Below are 6859 nucleotides of genomic sequence, written 5' to 3'. Positions count from 1 at the left end.
ACTATGGTCTTTGCCTCAAACATTACCCGCTTCCCCACTAGTATAGCCACCCCCCTGTTTTTTGCGTCTAGCCCCGAATGAAACACCTGCCCCACCCATCCTTTGCGTAGTCTGACCTGGTCTATCAGTTTCAGATGCATCTCCTGGAGCATAACCACATCTGCCTTAAGTTTCTTTAGGTGTGCGTGTACCCGTGCCCTCTTAATCGGCCCGTTCAGCCCTCTCACATTCCACGTGATCAGCTGGGTTGGGGGGCTCTTTACGCCCCCCCCCCCCCACTTTGTCGACTAGCCATCTCCTTTTTCAATCCAGCTCCTCACCCGGTTCCCACGTAGCCGTATCTCCCCCCAACGGCGCCCTCCCGCCCCGACCACCCCACCCCATACCAGCTCCCCCTTCTCCCCAGCAGCAGCAACCCTGTTAACCCCCCCCCCCTGCTAGATCCCTCACTAGCGTAATTGCACCCCCCATGTTGCTCCCAGAAGTCAGCAAACTCTGGCCGACCTCGGCTTTCCCCGTGACCTCGGCTCACACTGTGTGAGGCCCCCTCCTTCCTGCTTCCCTGTTCCCGCCATGATTACCATAGCGCGGGAACAAAGCCAGCGCTTCCCATTTGGCCCCGCCCCCAATGGCCGGCGCCCCCAGCTCCTCATCCTCCCTCCCCTCCTCCCCCACGACATGGGGAAGAGAGAAAAGTTACAGGGTCGCAGGATTAACAACTTGGGAAATCATCTCTTCCCCCCCTTCACTCCACATATTCACCCCACCACTTTGTCCCAAACGTTCTTTTTCTAGCCCGCTTATTACAGTTTCTCCTCGACAATAAATGTCCACGCCTCTTCTGCCGTTTCAAAGTAGTGGTGTTTCCCTTGATGTGTGACCCACAGTCTTGCCGGCTGCAGCATTCCAAATTTAACCTTCCTTTTGTGCAGCACGGCCTTGGCCCGATTAAAGCTTGCCCTCCTTCTCGCCACCTCCGCACTCCAATCTTGATATACGCGGATCACCGCGTTCTCCCACCTACTGCTCCGAGTTTTCTTTGCCCATCTGAGGACCATCTCTCTGTCCTTATATCGGAGAAATCTCACCACTATGGCTCGAGGAATTTCTCCAGCCCTTGGTCTTCACGCCATAACTTGATAGGCTCCCTCCACCTCCAGCGGGCCCGTTGGGGCCTCCGATCCCATTAACGAGTGCAGCATCGTGCTCACATGTGCCCCGACGTCTGCCCCTTCTGCGCCTTCGGGAAGACCAAGAATCCTTAAATTCTTCCTCCTCGCATTATTCTCCAGCACCTCCAGCCTTTCCACACACCTTTTGTGTTGTGCCTCGTGCATCTCTATCTTCACCACCAGGCCCTGTATGTCGTCCTCATTCTCAGCAGCCTTTGCCTTCACGACCCGAAGCTCCTGCTCCTGGGTCTTTTGCTCCTCCATTAGCCCTTCAATCGCCTGTAATATCGGGGCCAACAGCTCCTTCTTCATCTCCTTTTTAAGTTCTTCCACGCAACGCCGCAGGAACTCTTGTTGGTCAGGGCCCCATATTAAACTGCCTCCTTCCAACGCCATCTTGCTTTGTGCCTGCCTTCCTGGCCGCTGCTCTAGAGGATCCAGCTCAATCCGGCCACTTTCCTCTCCTTTTTCCATCCGTGTCCAGGGAGGATTCCCTTCTGGTTTACCGCACAGTGTTTTTAGCCGTTAAAATTGCCGTTGGGGCTCCTATTAAGAGCCCAAAAGTCCTTTCCACCGGGAGCTGCCGAAACGTGCGACTTAGCTGGTCATCGCCGCACCCAGAAGTCGAAACAAGCCAATTCTAATAGACCCACATCACTCTTAGACTGTACTGTGATTTGTGAATGAATCTGGGTTTTATGAAAAAGGTCTGTATCAGTCTGGTGCTGTGCCTTTGATTCCCAATAACAGCTGTAGTGTCCTTATTAAACACCCACCATGGTATTTAGCCCAGAAACATCAGGACATCATAATAATCACAGCCTTTGAAATTGTTCCTGATAAAATTACAACAATTCTGAAAGCTCCATTAGTTGTAACACCCTCGCTGAAAACATACTTCTCTGGCAAAAAAATACACAGGGCTGGTTTAGCACATGGCTAAATAGCTGGCTTTGAAAGCAGACCAAGGCAGGCCAGCAGCATGGTTCAATTCCTGTACCAGCCTCCCTGAACAGGTGCCGGAATGTGGTGACTAGGGGCTTTTCACAGTAACTTCATTTGAAGCCTACTTGTGACAATAAGCCATTTTCATTTCACATACAGCCTCTGCACAGCAGGAAGGAAACTATTCACCCTCCACTCCAAACTCTGAATGATTTGGGATGATAATAATCTTTATTGCCACAAGTAGGCTTACATTAACATTGCAATGAATTTAATGTGAAAATCCCCTAGTCGCCACATTCCAGCGCCTGTTCAGGTACACAGAGGGAGAATTTAGAATCTCATATGATCACCACCCTCCCCTACCTCATCCACTCTTCTGAGCTCCAGCCAGGTGATATTAAACATGTAGGTGGGAAAGACAAAGAGCAGAATCAGGGCAAGGTGCTACTCAAGAGGTTCCTCTGTGATAGCTCTCTCCATGCTTGTAAAATCCAGGACAAATTGTTATTTGTAAGGTGAAGGTACATCAGCAGCAGGAGTTAAGTGAAGAGGGTGATGGTAATAACCAGGCAGGCTGACTCACCAGGAAAGCTGCTTTAGAGGAGACTCCATGCGATCCACCCAAAAGATAAAGCACAATCATTGGCACTGGTGTGTCAGACTCCAGTTAAACTCATTTAAAAACTTGTCAGGACCCTGACCCTGAAGTGAGTGTGTTCAAAGAGGTGGTGCACCATTGCAAAGACTTTCTCTCATCCTTCACAGCAAGTAAGGTCTCACCCATCCTACATGATGAGGTTTTCTATCACAAAATGGCTCTAATTTGTCTTGCATTACATCTTGCTGTCTTGCAAAAGAATTAATTTTGTTTTGGGATCATATTGGGGGAGTGTTTCTCTTTCTTGTCCCCATATGTTCATAATTGCTACTGGTGGCTGAGGAAACACCAGGATGCTCATCACCACTTGAACCTGTGTCCAAACTAATCCGGCCATGCGACAGGAAGACGAATTGGGAAGTTCCACATGATGATCTGGATAAACTGGGAGGAACAAGTCTTTTGTTGGCTATTCACAAATGAGGGAAGGAAGTACAGTATCTGTGTTACCATGGTGATAAGTGTGTGAGGGGCAAAATAAAAATAAGTCTGATAACTAGATTGAGAATAAATACCATGCTTGATGGTCACTGTGCTCGTGGACTGTGTCCAGGTTGAAATTCTGTTCTTCTCATATGACCATCACCCTCCCCTACACCACCCACTCTTCTGAGCTCCAGCCAGGTGATATTAAACGTATAGGTGGGAAAGACAAAGAGCAGAATCAGGGGAAGGTGCTGCTCAAGACGTTCCTCTGCGATAGTTCTCGCCATGCTGGAATCATGAATAAACTGTTATTACCTGTCCCTGGGTCTCCTGTTGTTAGTTGGAAGAAGTAATGCACCCAGAACTGTACACAATATTCCAAGCTGCGGTCTAACTAGCGTCTTGTACAAGTTTTAAAAAATAAATTTAGAGTACCCAATTCATTTTTGTCCAATTAAGGGGCAATTTAGCGTGTTCAATCCACCTACTTTGCACATCTTTGGGTTGTGGGGGCGAAACCCACGCAAACACTGGGAGAATGTGCAAACTCCACACGGACAGTGACCCAGAGCCGGGATCGACCGTGGGACCTCGGAGACTGCAGTGCTACCACTGGGCCACCATGCTGCCCTTTCTTGTACAGGTTTGGCATAACCAGTTTGTTCCTGTAGTCTATGCCCTTATTAATCAAGCTCATATTATATGCTTTAACTGCTCACTTCACCTATCCTGCCACCTTTAATGTCTTCTGCACCTATACACGCAGGTTCCTCTGCTCCTGCACTCCCTTAAGAAGTTTACCCATTATTTTATATTGTTTCTCCATGCTCTTCCTCCCAAAATGTATTACCTCACACTTTTCCACATTGAATTTAATCTGTCACCCATCTGCCCACGCCACCAACCTATGTCCAATTGCAAGCTCTACACTGTATTCTTCACAGTTTGTAATACTTCCAAGTTTTGTGTCATCTGCAAACTTTGAAATTGTCCCCCACAGACCACGATCTAGATCATTAGTATACACCAGGAAAAATAGGGGTCCAAATACCGACCCCTGGGGAACACCATTACAAACCATCCTCCAGCCTGAAAAATATCCATTGACTGTTAGTCTGTTGTGTTGCATTGTATTGAATGCCTACTGAAAGTCCATGTACATGGCATTAGCAGCATTACCCTCATCAATCCTTTCTGTTACAGAGATACAGGCTATTAGACTAGAAGGGCTGGAGGTTCATAAGGAGGAGGTGTTAGCAATTCTGGAAAGTGTGAAAATAGATAAGTCCCCTGGGCCGGATGGGATTTATCCTAGGATTCTCTGGGAAGCTAGGGAGGAGATTGCTGAGCCTTTGGCTTTGATCTTTAAGTCATCTTTGTCTACAGGAATAGTGCCAGAAGACTGGAGGATAGCAAATGTTGTCCCCTTGTTCAAAAAGGGGAGTAGAGACAACCCCGGTAACTATAGACCAGTGAGCCTTACTTCTGTTGTGGGCAAAATCTTGGAAAGGTTTATAAGAGATAGGATGTATAATCATCTGGAAAGGAATAATTTGATTAGAGAAAGTTAACACGGTTTTGTGAAGGGTAGGTCGTGCCTTACAAACTTTATTGAGTTCTTTGAGAAGGTGACCAAACAGGTGGAAGACGGTAAAGCAGCTGATGTGGTGTACATGGATTGCAGTAAAGCGTTTGATAAGGTTCCCCACGGTTGCTATTGCAGAAAATACGGAGGCATGGGATTCAGGGTGATTTAGCAGTTTGGATCAGAAATTGGCTAGCTGGAAGAAGACAAAGGGTGGTGGTTGATGAGAAATGTTCAGCCTGGAGTCCAGTTACTAGTGGTGTACCCCAAGGATCTGTTTTGGGGCCACTGCTGTTAGTCATTTTTATAAATGACCTGGAGGAGGGCGTAGAAGGATGGGTGAGTAAATTTGCAGATGACACTAAAGTCGGTGGTGTTGTGGACAGTGCGGAAGGATGTTCCAAGTTACAGAGGGACATAGATAAGCTGCAGCGCTGGGCTGAGAGGTGGCAAATGGAGTTTAATGCAGAAAAGTGTGAAGTGATTCATTTTGGAAGGAATAACAGGAAGACAGAGTACTGGGCTAATGGTAAGATTCTTGGTAGTGTGTATGAGCAGAGAGATCTCGGTGTCCATGTACATAGATCCCTGAAAGTTGCCACCCAGGTTGAGAGGGTTGTTAAGAAGGCGTACGGTGTGTTAGTTTTTATTGGTAGAGAGATTGAGTTTCGGAGCTATGAGGTCATGTTGCAGCTGTACAAAACTCTGGTGTGGCCGCATTTGGAGTATTGCGTGCAATTCTGGTTGTCGCATTATAGGAAGGATGTGGAAGCAATGGAAAGGGTGCAGAAGAGATTTACCAGAATGTTGCCTGGTATGGGGGGGAAGATCTTATGAGGGAAGGCTGAGGGACTTGAGGCTGTTTTCGTTAGAGAGAATGTTAAGAGGTGACTTAATTGAGGCATACAAGATGATCAGAGGATTAGATAGGGTGGACAGTGAGAGCCTTTTTCCTCGGATGGTAATGTCTAGCACGAGGGGACATACATTTAAATTGAGGGGAGATAGATATAGGGCAGATGTCAGAGGTAGGTTCTTTACTCAGAGAGTAGTAAGGGCGTGGCATGCCCTGCCTGCAACAGTAGTGGACTCGCCAACATTAAGGGCATTTAAATAGTCATTGGATAAACATATGGATGATAAGGGAATAATGTAGATGGGCTTTAGAGTGGTTACACAGGTCGGCACAACATCGAGGGCCGAAGGGCCTGTACTGCGCTGTAATGTTCTATGTTCCTAAAAAACTCCAGCAAATTAATGAATCATGATTTCCCCTTTGGTTCTTCCAAATAAGCCCTAATTTTTCCATGTGCCTTTCAGTTCTATCTGGAATAATTGGTTCTTGAAGCATGCCTAACAACTGGTGTTAAACTAGCTGGTCTGTAATTGCTGGGGTTATCCTTACAACCCACTTTGTATAAAAGCATAAGATTTGGAATTCTCCAGTCTGGCACCTCCAGGAAAGACTGAGAGCTCATTTCCACTGCCGCTATAATTTACATTTTCAGTTCAACCCTTCATTCTTAACAATTTTGAACATATGTAGGAACAAGGCTTACTAACCTGTCTACATGGCCTCAGTAGTATCTAACCTAAGGGGTTGAGTGAATATCAGGTGAGCTCTTTCTTTCTTTTTCTTGTTTTATCGACAAGGGATCTAGAGGGGATGGCAGGGAAGGCAGTGCAATGTTCCTCCTGCAGAACGTTTGAGGTGTGGGACATTGTCAGTGTCCCTGCTGATTTCACGTGTGGGAAGTGCACCCATCTCCAGCTCCTCATAAACCGCGTTAGGGAACTGGAGCTGGAGCTGGATGAACATCAGATCATTCGGGAGGCAGAGGTGGTCATAGATAGAAGCTTCAAGGATGTAGTTACTCGAAGAATGAAGATAGATGGGTGACGGTGTGAGGGGCTGGGAGGAAGCAGTCAGTACAGGGATCCCCTGGGGTCGTTCCCCTTAGAAACAAGTATACCGTTTTGGATACTGGTGGGGGGACGACTTACCAGGGGTAAGTAATGGGGTACAGGTCTCTGGCACAGAGTCTGTCCCTGTTGCTCAGAAGGAAAGGG

Source organism: Scyliorhinus torazame, chromosome 5 (genome assembly GCF_047496885.1).
Source record: "Scyliorhinus torazame isolate Kashiwa2021f chromosome 5, sScyTor2.1, whole genome shotgun sequence".
Classification (NCBI taxonomy): Eukaryota; Metazoa; Chordata; class Chondrichthyes; order Carcharhiniformes; family Scyliorhinidae; genus Scyliorhinus; species Scyliorhinus torazame.
The sequence above is the reverse complement of the archived record's forward strand: the minus strand, read 5'-3'. Positions refer to the sequence as shown.